The 16,272-nt window shown below is 46.2% G+C and overlaps 2 long non-coding RNA genes across 2 annotated transcripts; one reads left to right on the top strand and one right to left on the bottom strand.

The window, feature by feature from the left end:
- Positions 1-324: 324 nt before the first annotated feature.
- Positions 325-952, bottom strand: LOC143773685 (uncharacterized). Its single transcript, XR_013215303.1, has 3 exons — positions 738-952; positions 575-661; positions 325-383 (listed from the first exon to the last, which is right to left on the bottom strand). It is a non-coding gene; the product is annotated as an uncharacterized LOC143773685 (long non-coding RNA).
- A 3,105-nt stretch (positions 953-4,057) lies between these two features.
- Positions 4,058-4,748, top strand: LOC143773684 (uncharacterized). The gene is made up of 3 exons (XR_013215302.1): positions 4,058-4,195; positions 4,272-4,352; positions 4,551-4,748. It is a non-coding gene; the product is annotated as an uncharacterized LOC143773684 (long non-coding RNA).
- Positions 4,749-16,272: the final 11,524 nt, after the last annotated feature.

The following is a 16,272-nucleotide window of genomic DNA, read 5'->3' as shown; positions in this document are numbered from 1 at the left end:
GTGCATCTGGCAAGCGGACGTACAAGATGGAGGCACTTTAGGATGCGTTTTGAAAACTCTTTAGCGCTGTCTTCATTTTTTTTCCCTTTTGTCTGTGCCTTGGCTCGGCTGGCCCAGGCCTGCTCCCCTAGTACATTAAAACATAAGACAAAATAAGGGTAAAAATAACTGTGTTTTAAACTTCAAACGTTTTATATACTTATTTTTTTTTTTTAACCAAAAAATAAATTACATAGTCCCACGGCGGTGGGCTAGCAGTTGGCGCAGCATGCGTCCATGATCTTTAACCTGCTCCTGCAGGCGTGCTGCTGTCTCCTGCAGGCGCGCTGCTGTCCCCTCCAGCCGCCTCTGCTTGGCCAGCAGGTCTCTCACGGTGGTCGCTTCTGTGGATAGAAGAGGTCGGAGAACGGACGCTGATTACTCTGCAAATACGGCATGTGTGAACATACCCTGAGATTTACTATACACTCAATTTGGTCCTGTCCCAGAGGTCGAGCCCTTTTTTTTTTTCCATTCTCGTCGTTGTCAAATGTGACATCCCACCGATAACCCCTCACACTGTCTGTATACTTACGGAGAAGGGACGCCGGTTGGTCATCCCCGGAAGAGGTGGAAGAGCTGCTCACCTCCCATCCCCTCGCTTGTGCACCAGCTGCCGCAGCTAAAAGGAAGCAAATACATATATGGTTAACAGTTGGACACGCTGTGGGGAAGCGCTCGCAGTTTTGGTCACTTACGAAGGGTGGCCTCTGGTGAGAATGCCGCCGACCCGGGGGAGGAAGAGGAGTGGCGGAAGGGTGGTGTTGTGGCCTGCGGTGGGGTGGTAGCGCGCCTGGTCCTTACAGCGTCTGTAATGTATACAGTATTTCAGCTCCCCTCTAATTTCCCGTATGCAGTAATAAAATTGCAATGAATGATGTTTAACATACGTGATATCCCGGGCTGTGAGCTGCCGCTGGTGGCGGATGAAGGCGTGCCGGCTCTTGCTGATGGCTGTTGCCGGCGCCTTCCCCCTACACAAACATTAAAGAACGGTAATATTCAGACATCAAAAGTACAGGGCTCCAGAATTAATAAAAATACCTATGCAACAGTGGCGGGAAAAAATAGGTGCCAAAATAAATGTTCCCCTCTAATGTCCCGTATGCAGTAATAAAATTGCAAATTGCAATCAATGATGGTTAACATACGTGATGTCCCGGGCTGTGGGCTGCCGCTGGTGGAGGATGCTGGTGCTGGTGGCTGTTGCCGGCGCCGTCTCCCTACACAAACATTAAAGAACCTTAATATGTTGACAACAAAAGTACAGGGCTCCAGAATTACCAACAAATACCTAGGCATCATTGGCGGGAAAAGTTAGGAGCCAAATGAAATTTTTAGTCGCCAAATCTATGTACATACCGTATTTTCCGGCGTATAAGACGACTTTTTAACCCCTGAAAATCTTCTTAAAAGTCGGGGGTCGTCTTATACGCCGGGTATCGCCTTGCCGGGTGTATATGGTGGGTGGGGGGGAGTGGGCCTGATGACGACGAGGGGGCGTCTCACAGGAAAGTGAGTATCCCCCATTACCTCATTGTATCACTGCAGCGTGGGGTCTCTGCTGGGAGCGGCGGCGGCTGTGCTGTGGGGCGGCGGCTCCTCTTCTTCAGTGTGGGGCCTCTGTGCTGCTGGGCGGCGGCGGCTTATCTTCAGGCAGTCGGGGCTCCTCCGGTATCTCCTTAAAGCCCGGAGGCCCTGCCGGCAACTCCATCGGTGCAATGCAGTGGCCTCCGGGAACATGGCCGCTGCTCAGATTCAGAGATCTGAATCTGAGCATGCGCCGCCCCCAGCGGCCATTTTCCCGGAGGCCACCGCATAGCAGCAATGGAGCTGTCTCCGGGAAAATGGCCGCTGCTCAGATTCAGATCTCGTCTCCCGAGATCTCGGGACGAGATCTGAATCTGAGCAGCGGCCATGTTCCCGGAGGCCACTGCATTGCACCGATGGAGTTGCCGGCAGGGCCTCCGGGCTTTAAGGAGATACCGGAGGAGCCCCGACTGCCTGAAGATAAGCTGCCACCGCCCAGCAGCACAGAGGCCTCACACTGAAGAAGAGGAGCCGCCGCCCCACAGCACCCACGCGGCACAATGAGGAGCAGCAGCCGCCGCTCCCAGAAGAGACCCCACGCTGCAGCGATACAATGAGGTAATGGGGGATACTCACTTTCCTGTGAGACGCCCCCTCGTCGTCATCAGGCCCACCCCCCCCCCAAAAGGCACAGAAGTCACCGGCCCTATAACACGACATACGGTTTATAAGAAGACCCCCGACTTTTAAGAAGATTTTACATTTTAACTGGAAAAGTTGGGGGGTCGTCTTATACGCCCAGTCGTCTTATACGCCGGAAAATATGGTATATAGAAAATAGAGATCACTCTTCCCTGTGATGCTAGACTATGCATTGGGTGGGGGCTCTGGTGTTTAAAGGGAACCTGTCACCACGTTTTTTACAAGGAAGATGGCCGCGCCCACCGATCAACAATGAAAACGAACAGCGCGCTCTTTTAAATCCCCTGGCAGAGGATTCGGGACCTTGGGCATGCGCACACCACTACGCCACCAACGGAAAACTACGCAAAATCTGGGGGAAGACAACACGCCCTTTTGACCAGACCAGCCTGATTGACAGGCGAAAACGGAGACTTTGCAAAGGTATTTCGGCAACTTAGGTGGGTAATAAACGCATAACACACACACTAATGTAACGCCCACCTCTGCCCCTATTTAACGCTATTTTTATCCCATCTTCCAAAAACGTGGTGACAGGTTCCCTTTAATGGTCAACCTGGCCTGAGACACGTATTTTTGCATAACAAGGAAGCGCCTCACGGCAACGCGCGTCTCCTGATTCTCCCCCTCCCGGCAATCACTAAATTGTATGTCTCGGTGGAGATTCTGGAACCCCTGACCTGAGCATGTTTCACATTCTTAACCTCCCGGCAGCGTGCGTCTCCCGATTCCCCCATACTGGTACTTACCACGCTGTGGCTCCGCACGCAACTCTGCCAGAAGCTGCGGGGTCTTGTAGTGGAGGTCTGCCCACTTTTTACGCAGCTGCTGCGCACTGCGTCGGACGCCAAACCTCCTCTCCATCATGTGCCCAATGCGGCGCAGCACCTCCTGCTTGTGCAGGTTCGGGTGCGCAGGTCGACTATCCCGGCCCTCATAGTCAAGGGCATACATTTGGTGCACAAAAAATGCCATCTCTGGCCGCCCCAGAGGAGCTGAACGCTGACGCGCCGCCATTTTGCCCTCAAAAACGCTCAACCACCTAACCACGCCCAGAGGAGGTCCTTGACTCATGCCGCGCGATCAACATCGCTATAGCGTCTCCGTTTCAGCACTGCGTCGCGATTGTGACGCCGACTCCAGAAATACCTTTTTGGCGTTCTCGTTATCAATCCGCAGCGCTCATCGTCTTTGTTTCAGTGTTTATGTGGCTTGGGCATCCATGGGGTATGGCTATTGTGTCAACACTGTTTTATTTGACATGCACATGTATAGAACCTTAAATTATAATGTTTACTTTTTTGGTGAGCGAATGCAGCTTTGGACACGCAACGCAGAATGCAAATGTAAACGCATTACCTCTGCAGCGTTTTGTGACACATGCATTAACTTTTTAAATGTTTTTAGGGGCACCAAAAAACAGCGTCGTGTGGTGTCCTCTGCACAATCGCGACACAGTGCTGAAACGGAGACGCTATAGACATGTCAGAGTATCGCACCCCTGTAAAGTGTGATCTCTATTTTATGTTTCAGTATATTGTTAGCTTTGATCTGCAGCACTCCACTGTTGTGTGTAAACATTGCGATTCTTTACTTTAGGTGTAGAGAGACAGCGGCGGCAAGTGATACAAGCCATTGCCACCAGTACCCCATCTTCTGACACCAGTGGGAGCCCACAGTCCGTGACATCACGTAAGTTTAACAATCATTGATTGGTTTTTTGTTTAACAGCATACGGGACATAAGAGGGTAGCTGAAATATTTGAATACATTACAGACGCAGTAATGACCCAGCGGCCTACCACGCCTCCACCATCTTTAGAGAGCAGACGGCCTCGCACCCCTACACCACCCTCAACACCTCACTTCCGCCACTCCTCTTCCTCCCCCGGGTCGGCGGCATTCTCCCCAGAAGCTACCATACGTAAGTGACCAAAACAGCGAGCGCTTCCCAACGGCGTGTTCCATAGTTAACCAGATCTGTTATTATTTCCTTTTAGGTGCTGCAGCAGTGGCCAGATCGCTGGGATGGGAAGTAAGCAGCTCTGGTTCTGGCAATGAAGAACCGGCGTCCCTTCTCCGTAAGTATCAAGATAATACGAGTGGTTATCTGCGAGATGTCACAATAGACAACTAAAAATGTAAAATTTAATAAAATAAACATGGCCCTGTGGGGCCAGACCAAATTTAAATTTACAACACACTATGGTCATGCCCCAGAGGTCGAGATGTATTTTCAGCGGAATCACCGTCAGTTCTCCAACCTCTTCTATCCACAGAACCGCCCAACGTTGAGAGAGCTCATGGCGAGACAATTGCGCCTGGAGCGGACAGCAGCGCTCCTGCAGCAGACAGCAGTGATCCTCCAGGCTCAAGTAGAGCAGCAGGGCGTGACGCTGCGACACCTGTTGGGCCGTGGAAGGAGATAATTTTTTTTTGTTTTTTTTGGTTATGTAATATTTTGTTGTTAAATACCAAGAAATTGTTACAAAGAAACAAAAAATCTTCGCATTCTTTCTTTAATGTTTACCAAGATACAAGGGTTAACAGCACCATTTTTTAGGCATCTCATCTCATTTAAAGTAATTTAGAGAAGTTTATATGATTTAAAATACGATTGTGTGTGGGTAAACCATTGTTTGGGTGCATGCATGGCAGAGCTTGAAATGGAAGGAAGTCGCCATTTGACTTTGGAATGCAATGTATACCGATCGCTATAACGTAGTATCCCGTCAATGGGGATTATAGAGTCACAGGACACCTTGACGGCATAGGACGTCATATGAGGACCACTTTATCTAAACTGAAAAACCAAGAATTACGGGAGTAATAAATACAATTTAATTTTATTACACAAAAGTTAGTGACCTACTCGCCATATTAAATTGTGGACACGAAAGCATATCCGACATATTGTTGAGTAAACAGCAAAGCAAAAAGAAATTTTTTTTTTTAGACAGCGCAATCCTGCCAGGTTACAGCTCCAGAACCATTAAAGTACTGACAGTATTTTTCTCGACAGTCCCTTGCATCATCTGCCTGTCTGCCAGATCCAAGTGCTTGAAGAGCTGTTAAATTATCAGGTTGTGTACGCCATTCCCCAGGCACAATATCTCCGGTTCTTGGGTCCACTGCATCAATGAATGAAGGAGGAGAATAGGAGCTGGTATCATGACGTCTCAGGAAATTATGGAGCACACAGCATGCCAAAACCACAAAGTCTATAGACGGCAGCTTCAAGTTGATAGCTGTGTGGAACACTCTAAACCGATTTGCCATAATCCCAAAGGCATTTTCAACCACACGACGGGCCCTCGACAACCGGTAATTATAGATTCGGCGCTCCCGTGTGAGTGTTCTCTGCGCAAATGGCTTCAGCAAATGTGGATGAAGAGGGAAAGCTTCATCAGCGATGAAAACAAAATTGAGGTTTGCTTTTGTGTCTTCATTTATTGGCAACTGCAGTTGATTGTTCCTCAAGCGTTCCCCAAATGAAGTGTGTTCAAAAACACCACCGTCGGAGACTCGACCATTCATGCCAACATCCACATCTACGAACTCATAGTTTGCATTGACAAGGGCCATGAGGATCACACTGAAATATCCTTTGTAGTTGAAAAAAAAGGATCCAGAGTTGGCTGGTTGCGTGATGCGCACATGCTTTCCGTCTAATGCGCCACCGCAGTTTGGAAACTGCCACAGCTGATCAAAATCGGAAGCAATCCTCTTCCAGTCCTCCGCCGTCTTGGGAAACTGCAAGATGAGAAGGAAACATGTACAAATTAGGTCAAATATCTTGTTGTGCACATACACTCTCATGTGGACATCCTAGAGTGATTGACGCGCAGTATGGATTAGTATAAAAAAGTCAACAATCCTGAATATGCAGGCAGCCTTTTTATCAGACGGCTTCACTGACTGAGAGGGGGTGCTAAACAATATATCGAAATAATATAACCTATAAAATTACGTTGGGAGCAGCAAATTAAAGAAGGGTGTCGCAGGATTGTAGCAGCACATGTCAGAATGGAGCCGCAAAATGGGACCAGCACATGTCAGAATGCAGGCGCAGGATCGCAGCAGCACATGTCAGAATGGGGCCGCAGGATTGGAGCAGCTCATGATAGGATGGCGAACAGATACCAATAGAAATGTGCGCCGCCAGGGCGTAGAACGGGTTACATAGCTAGTATAACATATCAACATAACACAGCATCCCAAATTAAATAGTAATACCTCCATATAATGCCTTAAGCTCAGCGCAATGGCCTCACATGTCTCCGGAATCACAACGCTGAGGAAAGGTCTGGAAACAGCTGCGGAAAACTGCAAATCCTGAAGAGACCTTCCTGTAGCCAGGAACCGCAGTGTCACCGCCAACCTTTCATCCACGGGCACGGCTGCACGCATCGGCGTATCACGCCTTTGTATGAGGGGCGTAACAGCAGACAGTATTATCTTGAATGATTCCTCTGACATCCTAAGGTAGTTTCGGAAATCATGAGGGTTATTATCACGTAACTCTCTTATGAGACCCATGTGTGACAATGTGGATCTTTTCTGCAGCCAGCTCCGGGTCCACATGCGACGTTTTCGTTTAGGACGTCTCTCCTCTTGGAGACGTGCTGCCTCAAATAACAGGGCAGCAGCAACGACTGAACTCTCATCGGAAGTGAGCATACTTCCTAAAAAAGAAAACAAACGTACAATAAATACACGTGCTTACAAAACAATGTTTTGACCGTTGATCTAATATCTATATATGTTACTACTGGCATTAAATGGGGCAGTCAACCATCTTGATCTGTAAAAGGATTAATTAATTGGGCCACGCTACAGCTGTGTACCTGAGGTGCTCTGGCCTACCCTACTCTCCATAAAGGAACAATCGACCACGCTCCAGCGTTTATCCCCGTTGAAGCGCAACATATGCTACGCTGTAGCGTTATACATACCTTTTGCAGTAAAAGTCTGTAGTTATAGTAGTTATCAAAGTCCAGGGAATTCAGCAAATTTACGTGCTCCAGAGAGAAATGAATAGAGCGCTCGACAGCTCCGATTTTATCCGCAGGGAACAATAGTCCTTTGTCTGTCGAATGAGCGCACAGTATTGTACTGCCCAATCAGCACACAGGAGGTGGAGAATTTAGCGCTCCTACGTAGCCGCTCCTCCGCCCTTTACATCGTATACAATATCGTGCACACCTTTGTCACACCATGCGATCATGCCGCCACAGCGGGACACTAGACGACGAAAGAAAGTTTCAAACGATGTGCTACAACGTACGATTCTCAGCGGGGATCCGGATCGCAGTAGCGTGTCAGACACAACGATATCGTAACGATATCGCTAGAACGTCACAGATCGTGCCGTCGTAGCGATGAAAATTTCACTGTGTGACGGTACCTTAATAAGGCACAACCCATCTATTATCAATCTTGCTTCCACCAAGTGTAACAAAGTTGTTATCATCCCGACGTTGGTATTTAGGGTATCCATTTACATTGCTATTAGTTTCAGAAATCTTTGGGAAAGCCTTTAGTACAGTTTCCATTGCCAACAAATGGTGCATTAGGATTAAGTGGACCACATGGACCGTGTATAATGCAAGATGTTACAGTTTCATAAAGCTTTGGCTGAGTGTCTTTGTGTGGGAGCTCTGCACAAACAATTTAGTCAATTCTTTCTTTATCCCAGGCTTTGTATTCCGGGGCCATAAATACCAATATGTGTCCATGAGGGAGACCTCTTTTTTGGAACTTGATTACATACACCATACCATTAAGACGTCCAAATCTGTGGTATGTGGGATGTCTCCAAGTAGCAATTTTAGCTTCATGTTAAATACTCGTGCTACTAAATCCGGCCTGTCGCATGGTTGCTGATTGGGCAGCAAATTATTTTTGATTTGCTTCCATTTTGGATTGCACGTTACTGTTACAAATAGGTCTGGTTTGCCATATTTCCTGACCATTGCCATGGCATCTTGGTAGTTTTGTGCCATATTCCTGGGACTTCCTTGGAAAGTTGATGGCAATATGACTTTTTTCCCAGGCAGGATATCTATGTCCATGAAATTGTGGTTGGTTACGAATTGTTGAAGGACGTCATATTCTTCAGCTCTTACCGTAGTTTGATTTTTGCGCACCCAATTCAAACGGTTTGCCTCAGTTTTGCAATAGGCATCAACCATAAATTGGTGTCAGCTTTCCTGCATTAAGGAACTGGTTAAAAGTACCATCACGAATGGCAAAGTGGTATGAATACCATTGAAGTTAAGTCACATTTCCTCGACCACCTTTTTTTTTTTTTTTTTTTTTTTTTTAGTTCTGTAGTCCACCCGGAGTCCCCATAAGGGAAAAGCAAAGGATAGCACATTGGGTCACAGAGCCTACTTAGGATAGATATATTTTGTAAAATGCCATTTTTTGGATGAATGGTAATGTCATGGTTTTCTGGGGGTGCACCATCTGCGCTGTGGAAAATGGCAGCAATTTCCCCACTGGCAGTTGGAGCATTGATTCTGCCGGGGTGCATAGTATTTACTTTGTTTCTAATGAAAGTCATGCTATATTCAATAGGCATTCTGTTTTCCAGATTTGCTTTTAGTATTTCTTCATGTTCAAATAGCAACATATTTTTGTATTGTCTGGAGAAAGGATTGATATCTTCGAGAATTCTTTGTACATTTTCCATAACATTATGAATGCATCCACTGTTTGGATTTTTCATTCTTTCATTCAAGTCATGAGCTGAATCCAGAATATATAACTGGGCGTATGTTGGTGATTCACCTTGGTTAGGGTGCAACGCAGATGTTGCATGGTAAATTTGCCCATGGATTCTGTAACAGAAAGGACCTGATCGCTTGTTGATTGGTCAATTTGTGCGTCCATTGATGCAAAAGCGTTTGCACTATTGTATGATCTTATGTTTTCCATAAAATTCTTGGAGTTTGGTTCCAGTCTCTTCATGCAATTAGTAATATATGAATTCATTCGTACTTCTTCCAGTATGATAGTTCCATTATGACAACAGTTTGTTGTAATTTCATTTTGGAAATGTTTGGCATAACAAAATGAGCATTTGTTGTTCATTGGGCCAAGATAGCATGGTTCAATGTCATTTTCATTGAAGTTTTGAGCTAGCAAAGCAGTGTTGAGAAATCTTACGTTCTTACCCCAGCGGGCAGGTTGTTTAGCGTGGGCTACTCTTTTTGTGTGAGCATTGGCTTTGCGATGCTGCTGAAGCTCATGTTCTGTCATACTGTGTTGGGCAGACTTATGCCTTTCAGCATCAGCTTTGCGCATTTGTTGTTGTTGTATTTGGGTGAGATTATGATGGGCAGCCTTTTTTCTATCAGTGTTGTTCTCACGCTGCAATTTAAGGTGCTGTTTTTTAACTCTACTTCTACGAACCTTTTGAGCTTCTTCCCTTTTTTTGGGGGGGGCCTGAGTTTCCTCATGAGAGAGAACTTGCTTGCGTTTGAGGGGCATTATTATGATAATATGAGCCGAATAACTTAGTGAACTTGTGTTAAAATATTTTGATTTCAGATATATATTCAGTAGAAAGATATATTTATATATTATATATTCCTTAGAAAGGTACTTGGCAGCCTCGCTGACGTATTGTATTGTAGATATCATTACATATGTAACAAAATGAGCGATGGCAGCAGACACTGTTGCGCAGGAGTCAGGGGACACCGGCATCAGTATCAGCGCCTGATATCTGTAACTAAATGAGTGATGGCAGTAGACACTGTTGCGCAGGAGTCAGGGGGACATTTTCTTGAAGACACACTGCAATATCCAAGAAAATGGCGCCGGAAAGCGCGGACTGCGTAGGCGCCGATTCCGGGAGCAGGGGGACATTCATGGCCCGGAATCAGGGGGCCTAAGTAAGAAATTGCTGTGGCATGAACTGCCACAGCATCATGAGGGCGGGATCATGTCCACACGCCCCCTATTTCCAGCTCATAAATGTCCCCCTGCTCCCAGAATCAGCGCCTGCGCAGTCCGTGCTTTCCGGCGCCATTTTCTTGAAGACACACTGCAGTATCCAAGAAAATGGCGCCGGAAAGCGCGGACTGCGCAGGTGCTGATTCCGGGAGCAGGGGGACATTCATGGCCCAGAATGAGGGGGCGTAAGTAAGAAATTGCTGTGGCATGAACTGCCACAGCGCCATGAGGGCGGGATGATGTCCACAGTGTCCCCACGTCCCCTGTTTCCGGTTCATAAATGTCCCCCTGCTCCCGGAATCTGCGCCTGCGCAGTCCACACTTTGCAGTGCCATTTTTCTAGAATACGGACACTGTGGCTATAATCTAACGCTAGGAGCGTCGCGCTTGCACAGTCTATAAAGGCTTCGGACAGAGTGACGCTCCTACCGTTATATTATAGATATATATAGTCATCGTTTTAACATTTTAAAAATAACAAAAGGGAAAATGAGCCTATGCAAAAGCTTGGACACCCTTGGAGATCTGTGTGCTCAGATAGCTTTGACCAAGGCTTCAGACCTTAATTCGCTTGTTAGTGAACAAGCCAAAATGCTATCAGTTAGAAAGGCCAGGTGATGCAAATTTCCCAGCTGTATAAAAACCCAGCGTCCTCTAACTTTGTGCCAAACAGCAGCCATTGGTTCTTCTCAGCAGATGCCTAACACTCTTAAATTGAAAATGGTGGAGGCTCACAAAGCAAGAGAAGGCTATAAAAACAAAACACAGCGTTTTCAAGTTACTCGTTCCTTAGTTCCAAATGTAATTAGGAAATGGCAGTTAACAGGAACAGTGGAGTTCAAGATAAGGTCTGTAAGACCAAGCAAAACTAAAGTGAGAGCTGCTTGTAGGATTGCTAGAGAGGCAAATTCGAACCCCTGCTTGAATGCAAAAGACCTTCAGAAATATTTTGCAGACTCTGGAGTTGTGGTACATTGTTCTACTGTACACCTGCACAAATGTGGCTTTCATGGAAGAATTATATTATCAGAAGAGAACTTCTCCTGCATCCTCACCATAAAATTCAGCATCAGAATTATGCTATCTAAACAAGCTTGATGCATTTTGGAACCATGTCCTGTAGACCGATGGGGTTAAATTAGAACTCTCTGGCCACAATGATCAAAGGTATGTGTGGAAAGAAAAAGGGCACAGAATTTCCAGAAAAGAACATCTCGCCTTCCATTAAGCATTGGGGGTGGATCAATCATGCATTGGAGTTGTGTTGCAGCCAATTTCAGAGGGAACATCTCACAGGTAGAGGGAAGAATGGATTCAATGACTTTTCAAAAAATTCTTGATGCAAACATAACACCATTAGTGATGAACGAATATACTCGTTACTCGAGATTTCCCGAGCATGCTCGGGTGACATCCGAGTATTTTTTAGTGCGCGGAGATTGTTTTCATCTCTGCAGCTGAATGATTTATATCTCTTAGCCAGCATAAGTACATGTGGGGATTCCCTAGCAACCAGGCAACCCCCTGTCAGGACTCATTTTGATTACCTCTTGTGCATTACTGCCCTTTTCCAAGATGGCCTCTTTGGTCTCATGTGCACTGTGTCTCCCTGATATATAACTCCAACCCAGCCTTTAGTCTGTACCTAGAGTATACTGCCTTGCATCCAGCTCCTGACGACTCCCTGGCTTTGCACCTGCACCTGCTCCTGTGAACCTGTGTGGAGATCCTGCTACTCAGCTCTGAGTTTCTGCTGCATACATCGGTTTCCAGTAATCATCCATCTGGCTGCTTGTGTTTGTTTCCATCTGCATTTGCTGGACATGTAAGCTGTTGCTGCTCTGCTTAAACCTGAGACTTTTACCCAGGCGTCCCTTGTTGTGATAAGATATTATTTGAACTGCCTTATAAGCATACCTATTTGTGTTTGGACTACCAAGGACTTATTCGTGTCAAGTATCCTCAAGAATAATTGTGCTTCATAGACTTTCTGCGTGATTGCATTTTCCTCTGAAGTTTCCTATAGACTGTTAAGCTGCGTTTATATTTACACCAAGTGTTGTGGACTTGAGTTTCTCTCTGCACCTGTTTGAATCACAGTGTGATAATATAGACTTTACCACTTATAAAACTGTCCTGTAGTTGTCTTGTTCCACGCAAAGAGTCTCCTGAGTTATCCCTTATAATCTTTACAGGATACTCTAGCCTCAAAAGAGGAGATTGCTGGAACAATGACTGCAGAAAGCAGACTAGAGCAGGTGTTCTCCATAATTAGATCACTGCAGAAAGATGTGGAAGGTCTGCAAAAGAAGTTTGGAAGCTTTGAACACAATCAACAAGTGTTTGGACAAACTTTGCAGGACTTAAGCACCCGCATGTCAGCCCAGGAAAACAAACTTGCTGGTATAGAGTCCCAGTATGGACGGGCTTTTCAGGACATAAGCACGCAAATGCACTAGCGACTTTATCATCTGGGCAATCGCCACCAGCTAGCCCATTTAAGTTGCCCCCATTCAGATTTAATGGTGATCGCGACAAATTTTGTGGCTTTGTGAATCAATGTATGCTATATTTTGATGTGCATGCTGACCATTTTCCTAATGATAGATCCAAAGTATTGTGTAATAATGCTGCTGACCGTAGGAGCGCTCGCCTGGGCGAATCCGATGATTGAGTCTCGTGACCTGCGGTTAAATAATTTGGACGATTTTTTTAGCCGCTATGGCATTAATGTTTGACCCTAATCGCCGTGCAACCGCTGAATCGGCTTTGTCTTTACGCCAGGCTAAACGTTCTGTTATTGAGTATGCTACTGAATTCAGGAGATTAGCGGTAGATACTAATTGGGACAGTTATGCAAAATTACCTATTTTTAAAAGGGATCTGTCTAGCATTGTAAAGGATGAATTAGCTCGCTCTGAATCACCACAAGAGCTAGAAACATTTATACAGCATTGTGTGCGCATTGACATTCGACTTACTGAGCGTAGGCAGGAGAATTTTGCTGCATCTAACTTTTCCCTTCCTTCCAAAGAGCCTGCAGGTAAAACATCTCGAGAGGTAGAGGAGGTGCCCATGCAAATTGATTTTGTTCAGAGACGTGAGTGTAATGAGCGCCGGGAGCATCACCTTCGAGAGTCTATGTTTCTACTGCGGCCAGTCTGACCACTTTCTAATCAACTGTCCCAAGTGGCCTAACAAGGTGCTAGCAGCAGTAGGGGAGTATGACAACTATGATGATGAATCTGACATCTCTGAATGTAGCCTGCCTTTAAACGCTGTATTCCATTCACTTTCTATGACTTCACCAGCCAAGGAGCTAAATGAAAAGAACTCACTGTTCTCTCCTTATTAAGATCCTGTGTACAGGACAGTGGATTTCCAGTGCAGCTATGATTGACTCTGCAGGTGGCAATTTTATGGATATCGCATTTGCCAAGGAACATGGTATTGAAATTCAGCAAAGAGCCTCTCCAATTACCATGGAAACAGTGGATGGGTCACCTTTAATCTCCGAGCCTGTGGATCAGGAGACCGCACCCCTTGAGATTTTGTTGGAGCCTAATCATCAAGAGCAACTCTCTTTCTTGTTAATTTCTTCTCCTCATTTTCCTGTGATTTTAGGCATCCCTTGGCTGCGTTCTCCGAATCCAACTATCAACTGGGAGACCAAGGAGATTATCTTTCCAACAAGGAGCAACTCGGCATTAACTGAAGTCCACAGCTACGGAACCACCGGTACAGGTATTTACCTCCAGCATATAAAGAGTTCTCTGACATCTGTGACAAGAAGAATACAGATCAGCTTCCTCCACACAGGCATTATGACTAGTGTTGAGCATTCCGATACCGCAAGTATCGGGTATCGGCCGATACTTGCGGTATCGGAATTCCGATACCGGGATTCCGATACTTGCCGCGTATCGGATACCGGAATCGGAAGTTCCCAGATTCAAACAGCACGAAATCAGCCAATGAGACTGATTCCAAGTGTGGGCACATCCTGTTCAGCATGGAGGGTATGAAACTACTGGCAAGGCTGTGATTGGCTGCTGAAATGTCATGATGCAGTTTAAAAGTCGCTGGCGCCATTTTGCGATCACTCTGCTGTGAATTCAGTTAGTGACAGGACGCTGTTTGCTGACTGAGGGACAGTTTAGAGATAGCGATTTGCTTCTTTGTGCTTTTCAAAGGCTAATTTAGCAACCGCTGTGTTCACCTACTATTCACCTTGCTTTTGCCTTGTAGCGCTGTTTTCACAGCGATCTGCAAGGTCTGTGTGTGTGTGTGTGTGAGTGCAGCCCACTCTCTAGTCTGAGTGCAGCCACATAGGCCATCCATAGCTGGTTGTATTCAGTTCAGGGAGGGTGGTTCATTGCCTCATACTGTAATTTTTTTTTTTTTTTCAAGTTGTGTAGTCTGCTGCTAATTTTTTCAAAAAAATCCTATTAGTGTCTTTCCACCCGTCTCCAGCTAATTTGTGGAAAAACACTACATAGGATAACGTAGAGGAGGGTTTTTGGGCCTTGCAGCGCCGTTTACGGCTGTCTGCACGGTCTCCGTGTGACTGCAGCTCTCTCTGTTGTCAGTTCGGCCCCCAAAAAATAAATAAATAATAAAGTTCACCAAACACACTAGTGACACCACTTTACATTTGTGTAGGCCACATTAGCTCATATTAAAGTCTAGTCCACACTTTAGAAAATTAGTGTTTCTTATACCTGTTAGGAGGAGTTGTTCAGGAATAAGCACACAAAGCCGTTAGTACTTTTCTGCTTATCTTTATCAGTCAACCAAGATGAAGAAGGCAGTGAGTAAGGCACGTGGGCGTGGGCGCGGAGCAGGGAGGAGACGAGGGGATTCTGTGCCTGCTGCGGGCACCGGTGACTCATCAGCACCCACTTTCACCAGGGAACAGTCATTCATGCGCAGCTTTGTCGCAGAGCGCCGTACACCGCTGCTGCGTGAAGAACAAATTGAAGCCGTTGTCGGATGGATGGCAGCTAATGCATCAACTTCAATTAGTGCCACATCCTCTCAGACACAGAGCACTGGAGAGCAGCCATCTGTCTCTTCACCACCTGCCAAATTGCCCAGGCAGACAGAGAGCCCAGGACAGGAGCCATCTCTACTTCTGTTCTCTGAATCTCTTGGCTTGGAAACAGGGGGCCAGCCAAGCAGCATTGGAGAAATGGAAGAAGAGGCAGGGTGCAGTGATGCCCAACAGCTTTTTCTCTCTTCCTTTGAAGAGGCGGGTGGGCCAGTGGCTCCGGTCACCACATCGCAGGCCGCATCAGCTGATGACACTCAGGTGTTGTGAATTTGGATTCTGGGCTCCCCTGGTGGCTACTGGTGGAATTGAACTGGTGTTGTCATCTTCTCTGTTCACCTGTTCCCATCAAGATGTGGGAGTCGCTATATAACCTTGCTGCTCTGTTAGTTGCTTGCCGGTCAACAATGTTATCAGAAGCCTCTCTGTGCTTGTTCCTGCTCCTAGACAACTACTAGATAAGTTGGACTCTTGTCCATGTTTGTTTTTGCATTTTTGTTCCAGTTCACAGCTGAAGTTTCGTTACTGTGTCTGGAAAGCTCTTGTGAACAGGATTTGCCACTCTGGTGTTATGAGTTAATGCCAGAGTTTTAAAGTAATTTCTGGATGGTGTTTTGATAGGGTTTTCAGCTGACCATGAAAGTGTCCTTTCTGTCTCCTGCTATGTAGTAAGTGGACCTCAAATTTGCTAAACCTATTTTCATACTACGTTTGTTATTTCATCTTAATTCACCGCCAATACATGTGGGGGGCCTCTGTCTCCTTTCGGGGTATTTCTCTAGAGGTGAGCTAGGACTAATATTTTCCTCTGCTAGCATTATTTAGTCCTCCGGCTGGTGCTGGGCATCTAGAATCAACGTAGGCATGCTACCCGGCCACTGCTAGTTGTGCGTTAGGTTTGGTTCATGGTCAGCTCAGTTCCCATCTTCCAAGAGCTAGTTCCTATATATGCTTATGCTATGTTCTCTTGCCATTGAGAACATGAC

This window comes from Ranitomeya variabilis, chromosome 5, assembly GCF_051348905.1.
Source record: "Ranitomeya variabilis isolate aRanVar5 chromosome 5, aRanVar5.hap1, whole genome shotgun sequence".
Taxonomy (NCBI): Eukaryota; Metazoa; Chordata; class Amphibia; order Anura; family Dendrobatidae; genus Ranitomeya; species Ranitomeya variabilis.
Note: the sequence above shows the minus strand (reverse complement) of the source record. Positions and strands in the feature narration are given on the sequence as shown.